Source organism: Oncorhynchus nerka, linkage group LG5 (assembly GCF_034236695.1).
Source record: "Oncorhynchus nerka isolate Pitt River linkage group LG5, Oner_Uvic_2.0, whole genome shotgun sequence".
NCBI classification, from domain to species: domain Eukaryota; kingdom Metazoa; phylum Chordata; class Actinopteri; order Salmoniformes; family Salmonidae; genus Oncorhynchus; species Oncorhynchus nerka.
The window spans coordinates 60,869,739-60,896,842 of record NC_088400.1 but is presented as its reverse complement, the minus strand read 5'-3'; the positions used below and the strand labels follow the sequence as shown (position 1 = coordinate 60,896,842).

Below are 27,104 nucleotides of genomic sequence, written 5' to 3'. Positions count from 1 at the left end.
ACAACAGCAGCCCAGACATGTTTGGGTTTGTGAAGAAAAAAGTGAAAAAGACAGTCGTTCGGTTGTCGGTTGCTTGCCAGCAAAGCCCGGAGCCTTCCGGAAGCACAGAGTTATTGCTTTTGTTTGAAGACTGCTCCGGCTTTCACCCCCAATATATCACAGCACTTGATATTGTAGCGGATAGATGGTGGAGGAGCCTGGCCTGCCAACCATCTCTGTGTTTCACAGACTACTATGCCAATCTCCTGGAACATTGAGTGCTTGATCACTGGTGATGAATATACTGTAGCCTAGCTAACAGAGGAGAAAAATGTATTTCTCAAATTTGTTTTGACTTTACTGTACCGAGGCTGCTCTGTAAAAACCTCCAACTGTGACTCAAAGCGATTCATTCTCGCAGTGAAAATGATTATCTTACAATGCACCTACAAATGACTGACTCTTGGAGATCCATGACATTTCCACCTCCAATATTCATTAGAAACCACAAAGGATGATGCCCTTGGTATTTCTCAATTCGGTAACACTTTACTTGACACCCGGTGTCATAACACGGTCATAATCACGTCATAATATGTCATAACAGTTGACGTAACTTGTCATAACCTGTCATAATATGGTCATAACGCTGCCATGACACATATATGTACATCTGTTGTGACATATATTGCGTTGTTTATATGGCTGGTTATGACACCTACATAAGTGTCGAAACCCCATTTTTATTCAAATGGGGTTTTTCCCTGCCAAGAAGTTTCCTTTTGTTTTAAAGTTTGTTTCTTAAATCCCGTGTTGTTGTTGTAATGAATTATATGCAGTCATGTTTTCTTCCATCATATTTTAAATAACTTGTAGAAAATACACTTTATGACACTGCCATAAAGCATCACGACCATCCTGTGTCACTTTACTTGGACTAAGACAATACACTTTATGACACTGTCAAGAAGCATTATGACCATCCTGTGTCACTTTACTTGGACTAAGACAATACACTTTATGACACTGCCATAAAGCATCACGACCATCCTGTGTCACTTTACTTGGACTAAGACAATACACTTTATGACACTGTCAAGAAGCATTATGACCATCCTGTGTCACTTTACTTGGACTAAGACAATACACTTTATGACACTGCCATAAAGCATCACGACCATCCTGTGTCACTTTACTTGGACTAAGACAATACACTTTATGACACTGTCAAGAAGCATTATGACCATCCTGTGTCACTTTACTTGGACTAAGACAATACACTTTATGACACTGCCATAAAGCATCACGACCATCCTGTGTCACTTTACTTGGACTAAGACAATACACTTTATGACACTGTCAAGAAGCATTATGACCATCCTGTGTCACTTTACTTGGACTAAGACAATACACTTTATGACACTGCCATAAAGCATCACGACCATCCTGTGTCACTTTACTTGGACTAAGACAATACACTTTATGACACTGTCAAGAAGCATTATGACCATTGTAATCATATAAGCCAGATAGGCCTGTCACCTACATGCCCTTATGTCAGTCATCAGTCAAAAAGAGGGTGTCTTGTCCTGCTCCTGAAATCTGCTTCTGCATTCATCCCAGTCATCAGAAACCGAGCATTGGGGACAGACACTCTTGTGTAAGTGTCATAATAACCAACAATAAAATAACACAATATATGTCACAACAAGTCTAAATATGTGTCATGGCAGTGTTATGACCATGTTATGACAGGTTATGACATATTATGACATGGTTATGACCGTGTTATGACGCTAGGTGTCAAGTAAAGTGTTACCCTCAATTCCTTTCTATATTGCTTGCCAATTAGTTACTTTGTCTCACTAAACCTCATCAACAGTAATGATGCAGTATAATGAAAAGAAGATGCCCCAAAAGAGAGAATAATTCTAGGAGAAAGTTCATAGAGAATGATACAATCAAACATCTAAGCGTTGAGCACAAAGCCAAAAACTAAATGTCGGATAAGAAAGCAGATAGCTGTCATAAAACAGATTCTGCTTGGCCTAATGGCTGTAAGTTTGGCTTTTGATCAGCAGAACCCACTGGTTCAGTTATAAGAACCACAGTGTGCACACCCTTTCTTTGATTCAGAGCTGTGATCAACACTGCGGGGCAGACATGGGCTGTAAAGCACTGGCGGTGTGCTTAATGGCTCTCGGTTGATGTTTCGCTGAGAAGAGTGATGCGTGGATGGATCCTTGACGGTGTCTTTTTTTTACGAGACAAAATGATGGCATGTAGCCTCCGTCCTTTCGATCTCTCTCCAACCCCTGCCAGTCTTCAATGCCCCAAACTGAAATGGCCAATAAACGAATAACACTACTCTGTTGGCAGCGTACGGGGTCAATAATGGACCATTCATTATCGTTGAACAATGGTGAAGAGTAGCACAGTGGTAAATGGCTTGTGGTAAGATGTCCAAGAGGAACAGATGGCGAATTAAAGTGGAGATAAGTTGCATGATGGTGGATGGAACACTGTCAAAAGTTACAGGTTTGGGATACGGATGTACTGCTACTCTCAGAACTGGTCATTTAAGCAGGAGTCTAAGTACAGTATGAAAAGAGAGAATTAAGAATTGACAGAAACAATGAATGACCATGAGTAGGGCTGTTGCGGTGACCGTATTACCGCCACACCGTTTAGTCACGGTAACTAGGCTTCTCCAAGCTCTGATTCCGCTGACTGTCATTAGTAGCCTATCAAACTTGCTAGCTGGTACTCAGCACTCTATTGTCCCTCTAATCAATCTGACATCAATGCAAATGTAATCGAAAAACTAATCAAACACATAATGAGAGCCCATGAGCTTCTGTTGCGCAACATTTCTATAGGCATGAAAATGAACCACAGGAAATGAACCACACAAATTTCTTGTTAACAAACTATAGGTTTGGCAAGTCGGGTAGGACATCTACTTTGTGCATGACACAAGTCATTTTTCCAACAATTGTTTACAGACAGATTATTTCACTTATAATTCACTGTATCACAATTCCAGTAGGTCAGAAGTTTACATACACTAAGTTGACTGTGCCTTTAAACAGCTTGGAAAATTCCAGAAAATGATGACATGGCTTTAAAAGCTTCTGATAGGCTAAATGACATCATTTGAGGTGTACCTGTGGATGTATTTCAAGGCCTACATTCAAACTCAGTGCCTCTTTGCTTGACATCATAGGAAAATCAAAAGAAATCAGCCAAGACCTCAGAAGAAAATGTAGACCACAAGTCTGGTTCATCCTTGGGAGCAATTTCCAAACGCCTGACATGCTGACCAGACCGGACACGTCACTTGCACGAGCGTCGCAAAATAAATTTAGAAATCCATGTTATTCAATTATTGCACCCACACTGCTCGCACGCGCCAACGAGCGTCTGCTTTGCCAAGGGCTAAAATAGAACTCCTTTCTATTTCTGATGCAGATCACACTGAAAGTCCTGCCTCTCCCATCTTCTCATTGGTTTATAGAAGCAGGTACCCACGTGCTATCTCCTCATTGGTTATACCCACGTGGGTTATTGAACGACGAAATGTTTTGCCGGTTGTCGTGGTAAAAGTGTAGATGCCAATCACCATATAAGTTCAAATATGAAAAAGCCTGGAAGGAGGAGAGATGACTAGAAACGATTTGGTTGGCCGTTTTATGTGTGGATTGATTGTCGGAGTAGAAGACCTTGTGCATATCAGGTAAAATAACAACTCAATGTTTATGTCCCAGGACAAATTAGCTAGCAACAGCAAGCTAGCTAAATCGGACAAATTAACGTTAGCTAGCAAGTGCAAGATAACTAGCTAAATTGCCATACATTTTTAATGCTTTTCGACCTGTCCCCAAATTAATGTCATTGGTTCAGAAATTGTTTTGATATTTTAACCTGCGTTTCGTGATCTCGTTTGGTGTAGAGGGACAAAATAAATGTATGCACGATAGTGCACGCACACAGCCGGTTTGGGTTCCATGTGAAGGGACCACGTTCATCTGTACAAACAGCAGTACGCAAGTATAAACACCATGGGACCACGCAGCAGTCATACCGCTCAGGAAGGAGACGCGTTCTGTTTCCTAGAGATGAATGAATGTACATTGAGGAGAAAAGTGCAAATCAATCCCAGAACAACAGCAAAGGACCTTGTGAAGATGCTGGAGGAAACAGGTACAAAAGTATCTATATCCACAGTAAAACGAGTCATATATCGACATAACCTGAAAGGCCGCTCAGCAAGGAAAAAGCCACTGCTCCAAAACCGCCATAAAAAAGCCTGCACATGGCGACAAAGATCGTACTATTTGGAGAAATGTCCTCTGGTCTGATGAAACAAAAATAGAACTGTTTGGCCGTAATGACCATTGTTATGTTTGGAGGAAAAAGGGGGAGGCTTGCAAGCCGAAGAACACCATCCCAACTGTGAAGCACGGGGGTGGCAGCATCATGTTGTGGGGGTGCTTTGCTGCAGGAGGGTACTGGTGCACTTCACAAAATAGATGGCTTCATGAGGCTGGAAAATGATGTGGATATATTGAAGCAACATCTCAGGACATCAGTCAGGAAGTTAAAGCTTGGTCGCAAATGGGTCTTTACCCCAAGCATACTTCCATAGTTGTGGCGAAATGGCTTAAGGACAACAAAGTCAAGGTATTGGAGTGGCCATCACAAAGCTCTTACCTCAATGGTATAGAAAAGTTGTGGCAGAGCTGAAAAGCGTGTGCGAGCAAGGAGGCCTACAAACCTGACTCAGTTACAACAGCTCTGTCAGGAAGAATGGGCTAAAATTCACCCAACTTATTGCGCAAAGCTTGTGGAAGGCTACCTGAAAAGTTTGACCCAAGTTAAACAATTTAAAGGAAATGCTACTAAATACTAATGTCACGCCCTGGTCTTAGTATTTTGTCTTTTCTTTATTATTTTGGTCATACCAGGGTGTGACATGGGGTTATTGTGGTGTGTTTTGTCTTGGGGTTTTGTTAGGTATTGGGTTTGTGGCTTAGTGGGGGTATCTAGCATAGTCTATGGCTGTCTGAATGGTTCTCAATCAGAGGCAGGTGGTTATCGTTGTCTCTGATTGGGAACCATATTTAGGCAGCCATATTCTTTGAATGTTTCGTGGGTGATTGTTCCTGTCTCTGTGTTTGTTGTCACCAGCATAGGCTGTTTAGGTTTTCATGTTACGTTTATTGTTTTTGTATTGTTCGTGTTTATTCGGTTATTAAACATGTATCAAAATTACCACGCTGCAATTTGGTCCGATCCTTGCTACACCTCTTCGTCGGAGGAGTTAGAAGAAAACCGTGACAACTAATTGAGTGTATGTAAACTTCTGACTCACTGGGAATATGATGAAATAAATCAAAGCTGAAATAAATAAATATCTCTACTATTAGTCTGACATTCTTAAAATAAAGTGGTGATCCTACCTGACCTAAGACAGGAAATTTTTACTCTGATTAAATGTCAGTAATTGTGAAAAACTGAGTTTAAATGTATTTGTCTAAGGTGTATGTAAACTTCCGACTTCAACTGTAAGTGCATAGATGACATGTAGTTTTCCCCGCTGCCCCTATTTCGAGACAGGTGCACGATAGTGGTCCATTCTAAATCAAAACTGTGCCTCCCGGAGCGCTATGATGGCGAGCCAGCGAGATGCAAGGGATTCCTTCTGCAATGTGATGCGTACCTCGCTCGCTACGCCGAGGCTGTCTCCAGGAGAGACAGAGTTGCCACCGTCATCTCAGCACTGACCAGACGGGCCCTGGACTGGGGTGCTGCGGTCTGGGAAACAGGCGGACCCGAGGTTGAGTCCTACGAGCGCTACACCCTCCTCTCCCACTCGGGGTTTGATCATCCTGTGGAGGGCCGAGAGGGGGGTGAGCACCTACTCCGACTACGCCAGGGATCTAGGACCACCTAGGAGTTCGTTCTGGAGTTCCGGACCATCGTGGCCTCCACCTGATGGAACGAGTTGGCTCTGGTCACCATGTTCTGCAGAGGACTGTGGGAGGATGCACAGATGGAGTTAGCCTGCTGTGATTACAACCTGTCACTCGACCAGCTCATCAGCATGGCGATACGGTTGGACAAACTCCTGCGGACCCGACGAATCCGGAGCCCATGGCTACACCTGCTCCGTGGCCAGAGCCGATGGAGGTGGGCTCTGCACGTTTGCCCGAGGCAGAGCATAGGAGAAGGAGGAATCTGGGCCTATGCTTCTATTGTGGAGAAAGGGGTCATTTCTCCCCGACCTATCCACAAATAGGTGAGGAATTCCAGGGAATTCCAGGGAATTCGCATGCTCCAACCGAGGCAGCATGCAAGATCTCACCTCCTTTTCTGTCAACTCAACCAGTGTGTTTTCCAACTAAATTCCCTGAATACCCTAGCCCGTCACTCCCGTTAGCTCTGATTGATTCCGAAACTGCCGGGAATCTTTTAAAAAGCGCACTGGCCACTGCATTACGCATTCCTTTGGTTCCCCACCCATTCCGGTTCGAGCCCTGGATAATCGTCCAATAGGGACAGGGCTTGTACATCACATCACAGTTCCCGTTTCTCTGCTGACCCATGACACTCATTTAGAACAGATCACCTTTTTGATTATAGACACCCCCACACAGCCCGTTATTTTAGTTCTCCCCTGGTTGAGTTGGCATAACCCTTTTATTTACTGGTCCGAGAGAAGACTGAGGTCGCAAGAGTGTCAGGGGAGGTGTCTCACTTTGTCTGTCAACACCACTATGTTGGAAAGTCCGGACTACGCCCCTCAAGTGGATTTACCGGAGGAATACCAGGATCTGCACCGGGTTTTCTCTAAGACCCAGGCTACACGCCTGCCTCCTCATCGCCCCTGGGACTGTGCCATCGACCTGCTGTCTGACACAGCCCTCTCCTATGCGGAGACCGAGGCCATGGACACATACGTACAGAAGAGCCTCCAGCAGGGTTTTACTTCACCAGCCTCCTCAAGCTTGTTTTTTGTTAGGAAGAAAGATGGAGGGCTGCGCCCCTGCATTGATTATTGAACACTGAATAAAGCCACCGTTAAGAGCCGCTATTCTTTACCCCTCATCCCAACCATCATCGAACAAATGCACAGGGTGCAGTACATCACGGAACTGGACTTGAGGAGTGTCTACAATCTGGTCCACATTCGTGCAGGTGACAAATGGAAAACGGCCTTTTCCACGACCACACGCCATTACGAGAATCTCGTCATGCCCTTTGGCCTGTTTAATGCTCCTTTGGTCTTCCAGGCCTTTATTAACGAAGTGTTTCAGCACATGCTGGGATGGGGCGTAGTGGTTTATATAGACAGCATTTTGGTCTATTCTGCTGACTGTGCCCAGCATGTCTCGTTAGTCAGGTCTGTGCTGAGAAGACTGTTGGAGCATGATCTATATGTTAAACAAGAAAAATGTTTGTTTTTCCAGCGGTCCATGCCCTTTTTGGGCTACCTCATATCCACGGAGGGAGTGGAGATGGAGGAGCAATGCGTCAGCGCAGTCAGGCCATGGCCCATCCCCAACTTCGTGAGAGCAGTCCAGCGATTCCTGGGGTTCGCCAACTATTTCACTGTGGCTGCGCCTCTTACCTCCCCACTGAGAGGGGAGGAGGTCTCCAGTGGCGTCGTTGGACGGCGGAGGTGGAGAGGGTGTTCGAGACACTGAAGGCACGATTCACCACTGCTCTGCACTGATGTGCTGGCACATTCCGACCCCTCAGTCTCCTTCATCGTCAAGGTGGATGCCTCCGAAGTAGGAGTCAGGGCAGTGCTGTCCCAGCGCACCGATGTACGATGTAGGGGACCAGGAAATCTTGGCAGTCAAGAAGGCTTTGAAGGAGTTGAGGCACTGGCTGGAGGGGTCCAAACACCCTTTCTTGGTGTGGACGGACCACCGCAACCTGGAGTACATCAGGGCATCGAAGAGGCTAAACCCGAGACAGGCTAGGTGGGCTCTATTCTTTGCCAGGTTCCAATTCACGCTTTACTATAGGCCAGGCTCGAAGAATGTGTAGGCGAACGCCCTGTCTCGCCTCTATGACGAGGAAAGACAGGGAGAGGAGACCCCATCCTCCCTTCAGTGCGTGTTGAGGTATCATCGCGCCAGTGGTGTGGGACATGGACGACATATGGCAAGCCCTGCGCACGGAACCCGCACCTGCACAGTGCCCGGAGAACCGCGCCTACATGCCAACGGGTGTGCCGGACCGCCTCCTTACCTGGGCGCACATGGTGCCTTTGTCTGGTCATCCTGGGATAAGCCGTACCATCGCCTGCCTGACTGAGAAGTACTGGTGGCCAACCTTGGTAAGGGACACCCGGGTTTATGTCTCTTCCTGCTCCATCTGTGCCCAGTCAAAGACACCCAGACACATCTCTTATGGAAAGCTCCTTCTCCTGCCGGTTCCATAACGACCCTGGTCTCACCTCTCGGTGGACTTTGTCACTGACCTTCCCCCCGCCCAGGGGAACACCACCGTTCTCGTCATTATGGACCGGTTGTCCAAAGCTTATCGCCTCCTTGTCGACATATTTTTAATCATCATTAGAGTCTCATCATGCAGCCTTACAATGTATTAAAAATCAAAACATATTGCTCAACGCTTGTAGAACAACTAAAGTTACATTAATAACTCTAAATTAAGCATACAGTATAGGAGCACTTATTTTTTTCAACACAGAATAGCCGCATGTGCGCATTCACTCAAATCGTTTGGAGAAAATATTTATATTTTATTCTGCTTTGTTCAATTGTATTCTTCATACTATAAAATAATATAAAATAATGCCACGGAATTCTAAGCAAATCTTGTTTGCTAAATGAACTAGTGTAGCCCACAGCCATATGGCACAGCCACATCAGCCAGGAGATACTAAATGTGTTTATGGTAATTAACGGTTAATTACCGTGAGACCGACAGATATTTGCTTTTCAATTACCGGCTGACGAAATGTCGTGACGGTCACAGCCCTAATCATGAGCTCATCTTAATTTAGCTAGAAGGGTCAGGAGACGAAATAAATAGATTGATTGATTGATGATAACTATCAATGACATTAATAAGAGATTGATTATTTGGACACACAACAGTAGATGATTGGGAATATGTCAGGATAAAATTATTCAGATGGCACAATTTATTTTAATTTTTTTTTTACGTATTCTTTGCTAAGGCAATGTGATAAGCACAGTAAACAGAAGTCTATTTTCCTATTAGCCAATATAAAGAGATAGATGTGATTCTGAAGTATAACTTGGTTTATTCTCCATCATGTGGAGTTATCAGATCACTCATCATAATCACTCCATCCCTTCCCAATGTTCTGGGTCGCTGGCAGATGCTCCTTAGCACAATGAGATTAAATCAGTATTATATGAAGATAAAGGAGTTTGCTGTCAAAGATTTAATCAAAAGGAGGTTCATCACATATTTCAGTTTCCGAAAGACTCAATGGCATTACTTACAGTGGTGGAAAAAGTACCCAATTGTCATGCTTGAGTAAAAATAGATGTAATTGTAAAATTATACTTAAGTATCAAAAGTAAAAGTAAAAGTATAAAAGTACTTCTATTAGGCATTCCAAATGGTGCAATTTGATTGTTTTTGTGTGTTTTTTTTACAGATAGTCAAGGGCACACTAAAACACTCAGACATCTCAGACATTTACAAATGAAGCATGTGTGTTTAGTGAATCCGCCAGATCAGAGCCAGTAGGGATGACCAGGCATGTTCTCTTGATAAGTGTGCGAATTGGACCATTTCCTGTCCTGTTAAGTGTTCATAATTGAATGAGTACTTTTGGGTGTCACGGAAAACGTATGGAGTAAAACAAAAATGATTTTCTTTAGGAATGTTGTGGAGTAAAAGTAAAAGTTGTCAAAAATATAAATAGTAAAGTACAGAAACCAACAAAAAAACTACTTCAGTAGTACTTTAAAGTATTTTTACTTAAGTACTTTACACCACTGCTGATGTATAAACTGGTGCTGGGTCAGTTGACAGCAAGGTGAAAGGTGCACAGGACAACGTGAGAAAGGAAAGGGAAAGGGGGATACCTAGTCAGTTGTACAACTGAATGCATTCAACTGAAATGTGTCTTCCACATTTAACCCAACCCCTCTGAATCAGAGAGGGCTGCCTTAATCGACATTCATGTATTCGGCGCCCGAAAAGGGCCAAGGGAGCATAATATTTGTGTCTCAGAAGCAATCCTTGTTGCATTGAACAGATTCAATTGAATTCCTGCTTTCGTAAGGTAATTGATAGCGTCTGATATACATCTGAGAAAATAGCTGGAGCATTACCGACTCGTGGTAATCATAATGTCTAATAGGTGTACTCAAGACATAATCCAGTCTCTTCCCTTGTGTGAGTTCAATCCCATCCAAGGCCCTGTGCTTATTAAATACGAATACATCATCCAGAAACTGTAATCAACTGCATCTTGAAAAAAGCATGGACGCAACAAATGGGAGATGATATTGTGTGCAACACATCACAGTGCCCGTATCATGAAGCAATGCCATTTTGTGTAGCCTGTGAACGGAAAATAAGGACTGAAGGAGACAGATGTTTTGCTTAGAAATGGCTAAATCCAAATATCTGGATTACAGTTGAAGTGCAAGCCAGGTCGTGTTTACTATTTTTGACCGCAACAGAGATGATGTTCTTTAAAATCTTGTTAAACTACAAAATGCAATACATTCAACATCCCTGTTCAAATGCCTACAGTCCCGGGGGTTCTTGTCAAGAATAAACTGTGAAAACTGTGACCTCTATATGTACAGTAGCACCACATGATTAAACAAAAACAAACAACTACAAATTAAAAGGATGATAATATAAGTAGTGTACACAATTGATTTCAAATTCCCTTCAGGAGGGTTGACAGAGCAGTCCTTCATCCTTAAGTCATAGCTTTTCTTTCCCACAATTCCCAGGGTACAGTAAATACACTCCCCTCCGTATTTATTTGGACTGTGAAGCAATTATTATTATTTTTTTTACATTTGGCTCTATACTCCAGCATTTTGGATTTGAGATCAAATATTTCATATGAGGTGACAGTACAGAATGTCAGTATTATGAAAATATGAGTATTTTCACTTGATGAAAGAAAATTGACAAATTCACTTACATGTAAGTGTATTCAAGTATTCAAAATGTTCATATTTGGTACCATATTCCTAGCACACAATGACTACGTCAAGCTTGTGATTCTACAAACTTGTTGGGTGCATTTGCAGTTTTCTTGGGAGGTTGTGTTTCAGATTATGCTTTGCCCAATAGGAACTGAATGGTGCATAATGTCATGTTGAAGTCATTTTTATTGTAAATAAGAATAGAAGATGTTCTGAACACTTCTACATTAATGTGGATGCTACCATGAATATGTATAATAATGATGAGTGAGAAAGTTACAAAAGAACAAATATCACACCCCCCCCCAAAAAAAATACTAACTTCCCCTGGGAGGTTGGATCAGGGCCGGGCTATTGCATTTGGGGCTACGGGGCACCGGCCTCCAGCAAATTTCCTGCAATTCTACACATTTTCCTAACATATACAATCTGACCTCCAGGGGTCACTCAACCACCCGAAACTAAAAAACTAAAACATTACTTGGTTAGGGGCCCCCTGGAGGTCGGGGGTCGCATGCCCGTTCGGTAATCCAGGCTTGGGTATGATCTCAAATCCAAAATGCTTGGGTATAGAGCTGAATGTACAGTGGCTCCTACTTTAAAAGTTGCGAGCTTACACCTCGAGGTACCCAGCTTACACTTAGAGGTACCCAGCGTCACGCTTCATTGCTCCAGACCACCACAAGGGGGAGTTAAGAGCACTCATTATGCATTTGGGTCCCAAGGTTTTTATATGACCAATCATATCCAGTGGTTCCAATGACGAAATTGATGCGAGCCACCCGTCGCTGGTGACTTTATTCAGCAAAGATGGCTGACAAAACATTACGGTGGAAGCAAATGTAAGTAATTATAACGTCATAACGAGTCAAGCAAAAAAATTACAATTGAGAGGAATATGTTAATATACAGACAAACGATTGTGCATATTTTTTTGTCATAAAGTTAATTTACGAAAATCCCTATTTAGCAAGGTAGCTGACTAGCTAACATTAACCAGCTATCTAGCTAGTGTTATTACATGAGTTTGAAATTGTAATTTGTGTTTTTTAATGTTTCAGGGACTCCTGAGAAAATCAGCAAACCAGTCTGTCGCCTTGTGAAACAGTGGATGTAAAGAATCTAGCTAGCTAAAGCAATTACTGGAAATTGAATGTACGATTGTGTAAGCTTGCCTTGCTTATATTTGCCATGCAATGCAGCTAAAGTAACATAGCTAGCTAACTATTTATGTGCTTACTGTGTAGTGGAGGATGGAAATAACTGTATTCCCATGGATGTGTAGCTAGCTATAAAACGTATGGTATGAATATTAGTTCAGAACCTATGAACCTCAGCTATCATAGTTGTTGTATCGACTTCAAGTCTGAATGGCATTAATGAAGCCTATGGATTGAGTAGAATATTATAACTTTATTGTGCCAAGGATGCAAGTCCTATATACACATGTACTGTAGTTATTACCACACATGAGATCCCCACATTGTAGCCTGTACATGGAATATATTCACTGATCATGTACTCTTCCATGGCAAATAAAGGTGCGGTTCAGGTATGAATCTCTGTGAGACATTCTTTTTCAGTCATATCCAATACCAGGTGTATCAAACTCAATTATTTGAATGATGCTTTGTCTGCATGTATGTATTACAATGATACACTTCAACAGTGTTTACCACTCCTGCTCCTGGGACATCAATGATTACACATTGTATCTATGCAATAGACTAGAAACATGATTTAAGTAAGGCTGATTTGTAATTCATATATATATATATATATAAAACAGTACACTATACTTCCTATGCATATCTAACTCCCTTCATTTGCATTAATCTGAGGACACAGGATAGGTGTAGTATTTCAATGAGATACTTCATTTCAACCCGTGGAGAATGTGAAACGCTTTATTGAAAGTTCATTATCCAGGTGTTATAAATACATAATACATGCATTATAAATATTATAATTGTAATACTATATCATAAATACAAGTTCAATCTGTTCTTCAATGCACATACGGTGTGCATTATAAACAAAAGAGGAAGAAAGAGGAGGTGGGGAGAGAGGGGGGTGTAGAAGACAGGAAAGGAAAGGGGAACAACAGAGGAACAGGGAAAACAGCATATGATTAATGATTTTACAGTGCTACCCTAATATTCTCTCAGTTCATCACAATTACATAGTGTCTCTAGCGGTGTCTGCTAACCAGCCTTGGGCTCCCAGTCAGGTCGAAGGTTATCTTGTGAGGTGGCGATGACGGGACTGGCTTCCTCTCTCACATCAAAACATACCTGCAGATGAGAGACAGATGGTTATAGAGAGCATGATTAAGCTTTGTTTTTTAAAATTCTAACACGGTCAGTCATCGTAATCTACCTCCAGGGGCCGACAGAGATGGCCGCCTCACTTCGCGTTCCTAGGAAACGACGCAGTATTTTGTTCGGAACTAAAAGCACAAGCATTTCGCTACACTCGCATTAACATCTGCTAACCATGTGTATGTGACAAATACAATTTGATTTGATTTGATAATCGTCAGGAGGTGAACTGCAAAACTGACCTTGGATCATTAACTCTGGGACTACTACATCTCTATCTGTATTTCAATGTAAATCATCTCTTTAATAATACTTCCTGTTGACCGGACCAAGTGACCTCTCACCTATGATCATGCTGTGCCCTCTGTGTCAGCCAGTTCAGATGCGGGAGGGGTTCACCAACACAGCTGATATAACCTAGAGGATTTAGGGAGAAGGGGGAGAGGGATGAAGTGAAGGAGAGAGACTGTTATTGAGAAAATAAGGTAGTTAAAGAGACTGTGTTCAACAGGAATCTGTGTGTGTGTAGACTCACCTGGTATCCACACTACGTGGCTGCAAAGTACTTTATGCTGTAAAACAGACGCATGAGTACAAACAATAGAAGATAATGTCATTATTAGACTTGTACATTACCAGATCACAAATTAATACATGAATACCACTTGAAGCTTGATGATGACTTGATCATTTGAATCAGTTGTGTAGTGCTAAGGCAACGGCTGGTGAGGTGTCAGGTTCGCCTCTGTACTTAAAGGGTGATTATTCCAACTCTCTGTGAAATGCTGCAGATCTGCCCGCAGACGAGGCAGGAACACATATCCCACACAGAAGAGGTGGATAGAATTTGACAGGTCAAGGTATCCTTCTTGCTCTACACTGTGCAGCAAGGTGTAGTACTGACATGCCACAGCACTCCAAACATCTCTCCATAAGTGTTCCACTATAACAGAAAGAAAGAAAAGGTTTTGTGGGGGGGGGGGGGTAATCTCTGTGGTCCCGTGGTCTTCCTCCATAAATAGTGAACACTGGGGTGGGGCCGAGATTATAGAAATACAAGTTGTGTGTGCCTCTGAGTGGTTGCTGACTGTATGTGACGCAGACACCTATCTGAGTGTACCTGAAACATTTAAATATAGAGGGCTGTGTGTCTCACCACTTGGATATTGACAGACTAACCCCCAGGGAAATCATGACTTGGCAGCAACAGGGGCTTGATAGTCCAGTGAAAATGGCTTAGAGTTTATGTGGTGTAAGTCTGAAAATTAGCAGCTGACATCTTAATTTTTTTTTAAATTAAAGCATGTGAGACAGGTTCCATGTACAAGACAGGCAGAGAGGAAGAGAGAAAAGGAACGCAGAACCGTTTAATTACCTCTGGTTATGGACACTTTACCCAGCAATAAAGCTTCCACGGCCTGTTCCTCGGACAGTGAACATACATTCGGCAATATCTACATTTTTAACCCTTGATCAGCTCGCACTCTGAAAGTAAAGAAAATTGCTTAATAGTTTTGTAAACAATAACTGAGATATGGCCGTTTAATCTAAAGCAGCAGATGTCATTTTCAGGAGACGTCAATACAGCCCAGAATGCTGAACACCAGACGGGTATTGTGGTTGTTCATTGGGTGAAGGGAAATATGCACTACGCATACAAAATAATATACTTTACCTTCCTTGAAAATCTATATATTCCGCCAAAGATGACAACGTTGTACCTTGAAAAAAAGGCATTGGAATTAAAAGTGAAATGTTTAACCTATTAACCTGCTTCATTACTTGTGTATTACCAGTTGATGAAGAACAACTTCAATTCCATCATTGAAAATTTGTCTACGAATAAGTAAGAACAAAAAAAGTTCAAATAACTTATTAGATTTGATGGAGACATTATACATCTTAGTACCTTATCAATTTATGATTTGTATCAATGTGGACGAGAGACAGGAGAGCAGGAACAGAGTATTTTTGCCGAGCAATGCAACAAAGCTGGATTATTCTGGCAATGATACCTGCACCATCTACACGCTGCAGAGACTCCCTAACTCTTCGCCATTGTACACGATGGCCCATTGCTTGGAGACTTCTTTGACCATTGTAAAGCCCACATGGGACATCCTCGCCTTAATGGCCCCGACTTTCTGGTCAAACTCTTCATCTGACATATCAGAATAGCATTCCCTGACAGACATATTATGTTCTTCCATCCTTCTGTAAAAAAAAGCTAACCGTTACACTGTCATGAAATATGAATATTTATTGACTATGAAACAAATAGGACATGGCCTGCTTATGAGTTGCCATGAAAGAAAGTTAGATGAATTCAACTGAAAATGGCGAGAACAGGCGTTCGTAGCTAAATGTTTTGGTTAGCTTGAGAATAATAATTGTATGATTTATCATTCTACGGTATGTATGTATGTAATATAGAAGAATTTTATGAACCGACACTGAATCGTAGGAGCTAACTACTAGCTATGTAGAAGTTGGATGGAAAAACGCCCAGTGCTGCTTACCTGAGATGCCATCATCACACAGTCCTTCGTAGGTGTCCGCTATGACTTCCTTTGTGTCGGAAAGAAAGGCTGAACAGTATTGGTTGTAGCCAAACTGACATTCAAAAAATGGCCAAAATGGACGGTGTTGATAGCGAAAGTTTTGTTTTCAAATTTAAAAAAAATTCTCTAAATATTTTATCTGAATAAAATGCATAACGTTTTGCGCTATATTACAAAATATTTGATTGCAAAAAAGTTGTTCTACTTTGAAGCCTCGTTTTTGCTTTCAAAACAATTATTTTTGATAGAAAATAAAAAAGTTTTGCTCTCGACAAAAAGCCACAAATGTACCTCCATAGCATACAACAATTTGCCTGTGAATAAGCAGACCTTCATACAAACTTGCTATGCAGAATTCTTGATGCACAACCGAAGATGCTGCCATATCCTGCCAGCACGCTCACAAGCGAGCCACTCTGGTGGAGAATGACGCGTGGAAGAGGTCGAGGAACGAGATGGGAGTAAAAACAATTTGTTGCAAGTTGGAGGGGGGGGCTAATAGCGGAACAATAGACTATTCAACCTTTACTAAAGAATAGTCTAATAGCCGAGCTAAGTGTGAACCCCCCCCCTCCCTAATCACAGATCAGATTTTTGGGTCCCAATGCACTGCTGTGTCTCTAACTGACAATGAATGGGCAATATAAACCAAATAATAAACTGATAATTGTGCACAACTTCAAATGAAACAAGCAGGGAGCAGGTTTCGAACCCTCAACCTTCTTGCGGTAGCTTGCTACTCATTGTAATAAAGTAATGACTTTTCAAATAAGTTACCTTACACGTTATGTTGGCTGACAATTTGTTAGCTATGCTGTCCTTACGAACCACATAGCATATCATTACAGCAGTATATACTGGTATGTCAGCTATCTACCTAACGTCAAACATGCCAGTATATGAACTGCAGGCTATCTAATTACCCAACGTTTATTGACTTGATTATTCCTGTCATTCTTAACTTAGCTAAATGTTATAGTTGTTGTGCGTTCTCAATGGACATTCGGGTGCTTTCGTAAATTCACTCTGGCTATCTACTCCGATTTCAGAACGCTCTCGTCTGAGTGTACCAGAGCGCAGAATAATGAATTTACGAGTGCTCAATAGCCGCTGAATATGGCCGGTGTCAGTAAACGTCAAAAAAAAGCATAATTATTGTTTCCAGCAGCACAGTTACAGTCACCAACGCTCTGGTTAACACAAAAACTGCCTAACCAACTCTGCTAGGGTGAGTAAAATGGTCAGAGTGGTCTCATTTGTGTCTGGAAGTAGCTCGCAAGCTAGCCAACGTTGGCTTTTGTGCTTGACTGCCATTGTAAGGCCAGAACGCTCAAATCTACCCTACTCCTCGGCCCAAATGTCCAGTGTGCGCTCCGAGAGTGAAACGGTCTGAATTTACAAACTGACAACATGACGATACTCTGAATTTATGAGCGCAGGCACTCCAGATTGAATTTAAGAACACACCCAAAGTAAAAAAATCTCTAACTAGTAATTTGTTATGCTAACTAGCTAGCAAGAGGTTGCATAGCAACAGCATCAACTTCCGGTAGAGAAGTAGAGAAGGCAATGAGCAAATACGCTCAACTGAAAATTTGTTATGCCCCATAGATATTAATTTAGAATTCTACAATCCTTTTATGGTGTAGCCTACTCCCGACCGTCACGTTGTACAGCGTCATATTGTCCATTCCATCCTAACAGAAACCCTGAGGGTTTAATTTTTCGTTTTTCTCGGAATAAAAACACCATAATATGAATCAAATTAATTAAGCCAAGTTTCTTAAAATCTATCCCATATACTATGTTATTACAAAAAAAGTAATGCTGTGCTGCAGTATGACAAAACTTTTAAAGGAGGAACCACTGTACACATTTTAGCTTCACTGTCCGAAAAAAATACGTTGGGGAATTTAAATCCTTGGTAAAATGAACTACTTGGAAAACAGGCAAAATGAGAACCATGCTGTAATTATATCTACAGGACAGAGTGGAACCAAAAGAGGACATTTTTGGGTCAAAATTGTAGCTGGGGAGTCTGACTCCCTCCCTTAATATGCTCCGGGAAAAGCAGTGCATTACATTGGCTTTCTTCCAGTCATTTCATCTCACCTAGCTAACTACGGTAAACAGAGAAAAAAGAGAGAGGGAGGAGGGGGGGGGGGGGGGTGATACCCCTTCCCATTACCCATTACACAACAGTAGCTAAGATGGATCTGTCCATAATAAAGTGCTTCTCTGCCTTCAACACTATCAACAAGGCAGGTCCTACAGGTCCTAGTTTTGTCGCACCTGAAGTTCTGTTCAGTCGTGTGGTCAGGTGCCACAAAGAGGGAAAATTACAATTGTCTCAGAACAGGGCAGCACAGCTGGCCCTTAAATGTACACAGGGAGCTAACATTGATGATATGCATGTCAATCTCTCATGGCTCAAAGTGGAGGAGAGATTGACTTCATCACTACTTGTTTCGTAAAAAGTGTTCACAAGCTGAATGCACTGAGCTGCCTGTTTAAACTACTAGTACACAGCTCAGACATCCATGCATACTCCACAAGACACGCCACCAGAGGACCCTTCACAACCCCCAAGTCCAGAACAGACTACATGGAACTCTATTCCACATCAGGTAACTGATGCAAGCAGTAGAATCAGATTTTAAAAACACACCTTCTGGAACAGTGGGACTGTGAGGAGACACAGGTACAGACACATGCATACACACATAAATGCTAGCACTCTACACACACGTACCTTGAAAAAACGTTGTATGGTGGTATTATACATTTTTGTAGATATGTAATGATGTAATAATGTTATATGATGTACTGTTTAATCTTTTGTTTTATGTGTGATGTACCTGCCTTAATGTGTTTGGACCCCAGGAAGAGTAGCTGCTGGAACTAATGGGGATCCATAATAAACTCCAGGAAGAGAAGCTGCTGCCTTGGCAGGAACTAATGGGGGAAGAGTAGCTGCTGCCTTGGCAGGAACTAATGGGGATCCATAATAAACTCCAGGAAGAGTAGCTGCTGCCTTGGCAGGAACTAATGGGGATCCATAATAAACTCCAGGAAGGTATCCATAATGGGGAAACTAAACTCCAGGAAGAGTAGCTGCTGCCTTGGCAGGAACTAATGGGGATCCATAATAAACTCCAGGAAGAGTAGCTGCTGCCTTGGCAGGAACTAATGGGGATCCATAATAAACTCCAGGAAGATGGCAGAAACTAATGGGGATCCATAATAAACTCCAGGAAGAGTAGCTGCTGCCTGGCAGGAACTAATGGGGATCCATAATAAACTCCAGGAACTAATGGGGATCCATAATAAACTCCTGCTGCCTTGGCAGGAACTAATGGGGATCCATAATAAACTCCAGGAAGAGTAGCTGCTGCCTTGGCAGGAACTAATGGGGATCCATAATAAACTCCAGGAAGAGTAGCTGCTGCCTTGGCAGGAACTAATGGGGATCCATAATAAACTCCAGGAAGAGTAGCTGCTGCCTTGGCAGGAACTAATGGGGATCCATAATAAACTCCAGGAAGAGTAGCTGCTGGAACTAATGGGGATCCATAATAAACTCCAGGAAGAGTAGCTGCTGCCTTGGCAGGAACTAATGGGGATCCATAATAAACTCCAGGAAGAGTAGCTGCTGCCTTGGCAGGAACTAATGGGGATCCATAATAAACTCCAGGAAGAGTAGCTGCTGCCTTGGCAGGAACTAATGGGGATCCATAATAAACTCCAGGAAGAGTAGCTGCTGCCTTGGCAGGAACTAATGGGGATCCATAATAAACTCCAGGAAGAGTAGCTGCTGCCTTGGCAGGAACTAATGGGGATCCATAATAAACTCCAGGAAGAGTAGCTGCTGCCTTGGCAGGAACTAATGGGGATCCCTAATAAACTCCAGGAAGAGTAGCTGCTGCCTTGGCAGGAACTAATGGGGATCCCTAATATTTACAAATAACTCTCATTTTCTTTTTCATAGAAAACACCTGTCTATGTGTGTTCAATGTGTGTTTTTTCAAAAGTGATCTTCAATCGTTTGGTTCATTTCAAAGTCAGTCAAAGCCTTTATAGAGCACCTCTGATTCATAGAGTGTTTAAATCCCCTAGTACTAGTAGGTCATGTGGCCATCGGGGATAAGACAGGGATCAGACAGTTCCATATTAAACCTGCCTCCCTTCAAAATCAATTTGAGAGGCATAATTCTGAGCGGAAAGCAAATGTCAAATTGACATGCAGATCTCAGAGGATAACGGAAGCTGAAACATGCGTGGGCTGTATCTAACTACTGTTTGCAATAAAAAAAATACTGTTAGGTCTACTCCATCCTATATACTGTATAAACAATCAGAATAGTGCATCAGTGGAGGCTGCTGAGGGGAGGACGGCTCATAATAATGGCTGGAACGGAGCGAATGGAATGGCATCGAAAACATAGAAACCATGTGTTTGATTTTGTTGATACCTTTCCACCTATTCGGCTCCAGCCATTAGCACTTGCCCATCCTCCCCAATAAAGGTGCCACCAACCTCCTGTGTAGTGCATAGCCTATTGGAGTGAACAAATGAGTATTCAAATGGAACATTGTAGTCCACTGAGCTGTAATATTGTTTTGTTCACAGACTCACAGCGTGGAAACAGACTAGAATTGACAACGTGAACAAGGCGACCCAATCACATCTAAATGTAGCACGTCCTTCCAACAAGCCATAATCCTTCAATGTGGCATCTGGGGGCTATCGTGGTCTGTACATGGCTTCAGATATGTAAAGTAACATGCATGGACCACACCTCCTCTTCCTCATCCTCCCTTTCTCTCAGTCTCTCGACCTCTAACCCAGGCCCATCATGAGTTTGGAGCCGTGCTGTGCTCTAGGAGGATTTAAAAAAACAATTGAGAGCTTAAATGGTTCTAATGGCGCGCTGAGCCTGACCCTCTCTTTCTAAATGGCACAGGACCAGAGACATAATGTATGTGGTGTGGGTGGGACATATCAACTTACACATACGGGAAATATGGGAGCAGATTCAACAACTACTTTTGTTGGAAAAGGGGCACTTGCCAAAGTTTAACACAAGGAGGCAGCGAGGGGACCGCTCGTTCCCCTGAAGCCCCTCTCTTGTGTGACTACTGCAGCGCAAATCCAATCATGCACTTGACCAGGGGAGCTGGGAGCCGTCCGCCTCCAGTGGCCAGGTTGGCAAACCAGCAAATGCCCTTCAGCAGAACCCAATTATACCCAAGACCCATGAGACACTCTCAGAGCTTTGAGCTCTTCCCTTCTCACAGCTAACAATGGTGCGGTGGCCTATGCTCAGTAGGCTGCTCATGTACTGTAGATCCACACACCGACACCGCAGAGCGCGGACCAGAGTCGGCGTTCAGTCCCTGCTGTGGTGGAGGCAGGGCTGCAGAAAACAAAGTGGGCTACGGCTGCTGATGCTGCTGATGGGGTGGAATCGTGGTGCGCTTGCCTCCTCTTTATCTCTTGTCCCAGATTGGCTGCCGAACACCGTGATACGAGCTCCAAGGACGTGTTAAAGAGGAACCTTTGTCCTAAAGGTCCTCGCATACTGTCTGAAGCACTTAAAGGAAGACTGCAACTGCAAGTTTACAGTTCAGATCCCCCACATAATCAGCCGTTGGATTATATTGGGAAAGCTAATGGACTGAGTTTGTGTCGCTGCGTTCATTAGACATCGCATTGCTACCAATTCTTCCGATGGCGGTAGCTCACCTCGTCAACCTCGGATGTGTTTGTGGTGTTGGCGTGACAGCCGATTGGCTCCGCTCCGACACGTTCGCATCACATCACACGCTGTTCAATTGTTTCACAGAGAATGAATGTGGACGTCTGCCATTACAATGCTTACGGAGGATAACAACGCTGTGTTTGCCATTCAGGGCCATTTGCCATTCTTGTAAACAAATATGGTAAACAATGCTTGTGTCTATAGCCTGGCTTAGCATAATCACTGATACAACGACCGTCCAGATACAGAACAACACAATCAATTTGACTCTGTACCTTCCTAAATACTGGCATCGAATGCACTGTGGTATACAACATGGCGTTGCGGTCCTGTATGGCTCAGTTGGTAGAGCATGGCGCTTGCACCGCCAGAGTTGTGGGTTTGGTTCCCACGGGGGACCAGTACGAAAATATATGCCCTCACTACTCTGGATAAGAGCGCCTGCTAAATGTCGAATGTGTCTAGTCAGCATATTTTATGAAAGTGTCAAATGAAATAAAACACAAAAATGGTAACACTGTCACTGTGGTTGACTGATTGTGTGCTGCTGTCACATTTGGGCCTTGGAAAGCACAAGCAGGACGGGAGCCATGTGTGACTGTCATAGCTAAAGGGATTATCTAGTGATCCAATAAACTCTGGACGGCAATGACAAAGATGATCACGGCCGAGCATTGAGTGAGACGGATGAAATGTACAGTTGCATTTGTTAGTGACTCTGTATAGAGGAGGACAGCGCAGGTCAAATCACATCAGTATGAAAACATTGGAGACGCTTGGAGAATGAAAATCCCTAAAAGAAATGTGGGGAATTGTATTATAGCTGTACTGTGGTTCATATTAAGACTAGACTACACAAGACTAGTGCCTTTTATGCATGGTATAACAAACACAAATGACATTACCAGCAGCAACACATAGAGTACTATGGCAAAACAAGTGAACCATTGCTTTAAGCAGAATATAGTCCCACATAAACGTTGTCACAAAAATTATATATAGCCAACAGACTACAGGTACAGTCTTAGAAAAAAAGGTGCTATCTAGAACCTAAAAGGGCCCTCCAGAACCTAAAAGGGCTTTCCAGCTGTACTCATAGGAGAACACTTTGAAGAACCCTTTGGTTACCTTGATAACATGCAGCGACACAGATTTTCCTTAATTGCTTTGATAAGAAAAACAACAAACGCTGAAGTGCACATGACCTGGGAACAGTGTAAAATGATATTTTGCGATACACATTTCTATTGCTCTCTTATCGATGCCATCCACCACCCTTTTAGGTTCCAGGTAGAACTCTTTTGTGTTCCATGTAGAACCCTATTGGGAAAGGGTTCTACATGGAACCCGATAGGGTTCAACCTGGAAGCAAAAAGGGTTCTACTTGGAACCAAAAAAGGGTTCTGCTATGGGGACAGCCGAAGAATCCTTGTGGAACCCTTTTTTCTAAGAATAGTCAAATAAATGACACTCTAAGTCATATTAATTCAAATGTAAGGGGTAAACTGTATTTATTGTAAACAGCCGAGGACACTTAACAGGGAGAGTTCATGCTCCTACTAGGCCCATTACTAAACCAACCTGCCAGCAGGCTTTTAAAAGGCCTTTATCTAAAACAACCCCAAATACTGACCCAATATGCACACATCCACAAGGTGTTAATAAAATGGCAACTGTTTAAAGCAGCTTCTGTTTGGACAAAACAACATTGGCATTTGACAAGCTCAGGCCGGCTAGACTTGAAAGAGATAAATATTCCCCTGAGGAAAAAAAAGGTTTACTGTAATAACATGCAAAACACAGATTTTCCTTTTAAATGGCTTTGATAAGAAAAACAACAAACGCTGAAGTGCACATGACCTGGGAACAGTGTAAAATGATATTTTGTGATCCACATTTCTATTGTTCTTTTATCGATGCCATCCACCACTGTCACATAGTGTTGATCTCCTGAATGAACTATTAACCTTGTAGATTCTTATAAATAACATCCCACCACAGCACACACATATAATTAAGAATATGTAGCTGTTGGCTATTATATTATCCCTGTGGGTAGAAGAGCATTCAATGTTCCATTCCATTAGAACTGTGACAGTACACTGTTGCATTGTTCTGAAGTGTATATTTCAAAGGATCAATTTCTCAAGTCAAATACATCCTAGATGTAGACCTACATGTTCCCTACACGAATGGAACAACGCATACAATGAATCTTAAGCAAGTAGCAAGTGGAGAGAAGGACCATAAACACGCAATCAAATGCCCCTCAGAGAGTTAAGGCACAGGGTAGAGTGGAGCTTCTCCTCACCAGTGTCAATGGGACATGGCTTACGGTAAAAGATAAGTAGCTATTTATAGATAAGAGGGGTTGTGATATGACCTGGGACGGTACACGTTCAATATTGCAATACATTTGATGTGAGTCAGTGCTTCTATAAAAAAAAATGCACAGGATGTTTCCTGAGGCAAATCGTTGCTTCCCAGTCGACCACCGCTGTTAACGTAAGGGAATCTGCATCCAAGGCTATTACGGGGTTACTATTACACTTGACCGATGCACGGCCTGCTGACAGCACACGGCTACTTACTGTATTGACTTACCACTGATCTATATCTAAGGTAATGCAAACGTGAACATAGACGCTGTAGGGTACAGCCAGGTGAAATATGGTGATTTCGCTTTGATCATAGCCCATGATCGCTCTTTAAGGAACCGTAATCTTTCAATGCAGTAGAGTAGAATGGGCAATTATGATACGTATGATATTATTGAGATATTATTCAGATCATCATCTCAATCCCTTGTACATATAAAGACCCCTCCTCTCTCTCTTCTCTTCCACAACCTTCATTGTTCTCCTAATTTAAAGCTTCCATCTGTCTAAGATACCCGTTTTGATATGTCATTGTTTAATTGAGATTCAACTGCTGCCTTTCTTGTAAAATTAGATAAATGGGGCACTGTGGATGTTTGAAATTAAATGGGACATTTTTTTCCACCCGTAAAATATCAGTTACTGGTAGGATGCCAGAACGCAGGCTTAAATGAGGGAATTTTGGCAGGACCGGGGGAATTAACGACCAGGCACTGTAAGGTCGAGAGAAAGAGAGAGAGGCTGCCGCGTACACAATATGGACTATGCTTCCTGCTACAGCATTGCTCTCTGACAAGCAAGTGTGAAAAGTAGTGATGTAGCAACTTCAAACAGCCGTGTAATTCCAAAAAAGGATCAGTCGCACAGTGAAAAAGCCTTTTTGAGATATATGGCGTTTCGCCCCCACAAAGGCTCTGTTAGAATACGTCTCTGTCAATAGATTTCCCGAGGTTTAGACACACTGTTCACAGAATGACAAGACGCTGCAGTTTAAATGGTCACTATGCCTTATTGGCTACAATCAACAGTTCTACAAACGGAGGCGGTTCAGTCTTTCTCCGATTTACTTTGTCGTGCTTGTGTATACTACACCTAAATGGTAAACAGTGGTGATACTCTAGTCCCGCACAGTAAACAGATCAACGACCTACTTTTGGCTATGTAACATTGGTTGTCCACATGCAGTTATTGACTTTGTATGTGCAAGGTCATTGTGGTAGAACAAGTGCGTTGAACCTAGCTACCTGCAAACAGATGCCTCTAGATCAACACTGCTTGTCCTCTCCTTCCCTCTGATATAATTAAAGACCCATTTTTCAAGTATAGCAATTACATTTTGTCGAAACATTGATGCTATCACCAAAACGTAAAATGAAAATCAATAAGTAAAAAGTGAATATACTTTGCCTATGCAAAGTTGATAGGCAGGGTAGCCTAGTGGTTAGAGCGTTGGACTAGTAACCGGAAGGTTGCAGGTTCAAACTCTCGAGCTGACAAGGTACAAATCTGTCGTTCTGCCCCTGAACAGGCAGTTAACCCACTGTTCCTAGGCCGTCGTTGAAAATAAGAATGTGTTTTTAACTGACTTGCCTGGTTAACTAAAGGTACAATAAAAAATATTACTGCTGCCTTCCACCGCTCAGTCAGACTGCTCTATCAAATCATAGACTTAATTTTAATATAATAAACACACAGGGCTTATAGGTTCTCACTTGATGAGGGAGATTCTGAGTAAAATATACTGTTAGCGTGGTATTTAAAACAGTAGTTGTATTGTAATGTATGTCCCTATGCTGAACGCCCTGTAGTATGTGGATGACATAAGTGCTAGTGGACTTGTTCTTGAGGCATGTGCTCAGTGTGATAGCCTCTATCAACAAACAACAATATGATATTAAGGCGAGCCTTGCGCAATTCACTTCAAGCAGGAGCAATAAAATGGTTTCAACTCATAGTTATTTGGTTCGCTTTACATCAAATCTGCCGACAATCCTGGACCACAAAACATCGCAGCATCACTGCTAATGTGAGACGCACTCTTCAAAACAGAACATTCCTTTGGAGTCCCGGACGGTCCATCAGAGGGCAAAGCCAATAGGACAACAACAAACAACAGACGATGCATTTCTAAACACAAGGAAGCAGCGACCGAATGGTTTGCACTGTCACTACAAAACGATTATAATCTAACCAGAAAGTAGTCGCATGCACGAAATAAAAAGGCTGAATGACGACGAAAGCTTGTACCAAGTGTTCAGTAAGCTGTTGCGGGCTGTCGCCACTGAATAAACACAAATAGCAGCAATAGGATTCAGTTTACAAAGCATTTGTACCTACCAGTCTCGTTGTCTACATCCCACCAAGACAAGTGGTGCTGAAACTGTGTCCGTCCTGCGCTGGGCTCCGCATCTGATCTCACCGCGAGAAAGCAGTGGGGAGACATGATAGTGACTGTATGCGGTACTGCAGCTGACAAGAGAGCTGTCCAATCAGGATCATTTGCGAAATGAATAGTAGCCAATCAATCCGTCTGGAAGTGAGGATTCCACTTTCTTTAGCAAGGTTGACTGACATTGCTGCTAAACACATTTGCAATGCATGACCGATGGTTTCAAGGAATTGCACTGCAAAAGCTGAGAAGTTTGAGGTAGGCTAATGTATATTTTTTTGTAGAGTTTGCATGGATATGATGCTCCTCATAACAGACAATTGGAATTAGACAGTTTTGGGCTAAATTAACTAATGACTCGATTTCACAGTGTGGCCATTTTGCTTTGCTAAATATAAAAGTCTTCCAAAATTGGGATAGAAAAAAACTGCTAGTAATGGTGACGGAGCCCTGCAGTGCCTTCGGAAAAGTATTCACACCCCTTAACTTTTTTCCACATTTTGTTGTGTTACAGCCTGAATTTAAAAT

General features: G+C 42.5%; 1 protein-coding gene and 1 long non-coding RNA gene across 3 annotated transcripts in view; both read right to left on the bottom strand.

Moving 5' to 3' along the window:
* LOC115129761 (beta-1,3-galactosyltransferase 1-like) overlaps positions 1 to 26,613 on the bottom strand; it is a 142,450-nt gene extending 115,837 nt beyond the window's left edge. The window contains exon 1 of the mRNA XM_029660459.2: positions 26,525 to 26,613. The gene's annotated coding sequence lies outside the window, so the exon portion shown is untranslated. The remainder of the gene's footprint in view (positions 1 to 26,524) is intronic.
* Positions 13,059 to 16,495, bottom strand: LOC135571818 (uncharacterized). 2 transcript variants are annotated; one of them, XR_010463979.1, is made up of 8 exons: positions 16,006 to 16,495; positions 15,396 to 15,700; positions 15,162 to 15,207; positions 14,862 to 14,971; positions 14,022 to 14,429; positions 13,831 to 13,903; positions 13,375 to 13,459; positions 13,059 to 13,166 (listed from the first exon to the last, which is right to left on the bottom strand). It is a non-coding gene; the product is annotated as an uncharacterized LOC135571818 (long non-coding RNA). The 2 variants fall into 2 exon arrangements; XR_010463978.1 differs by having other exon boundaries at positions 13,059 to 13,459; positions 16,006 to 16,493.
* Positions 26,614 to 27,104: the final 491 nt, after the last annotated feature.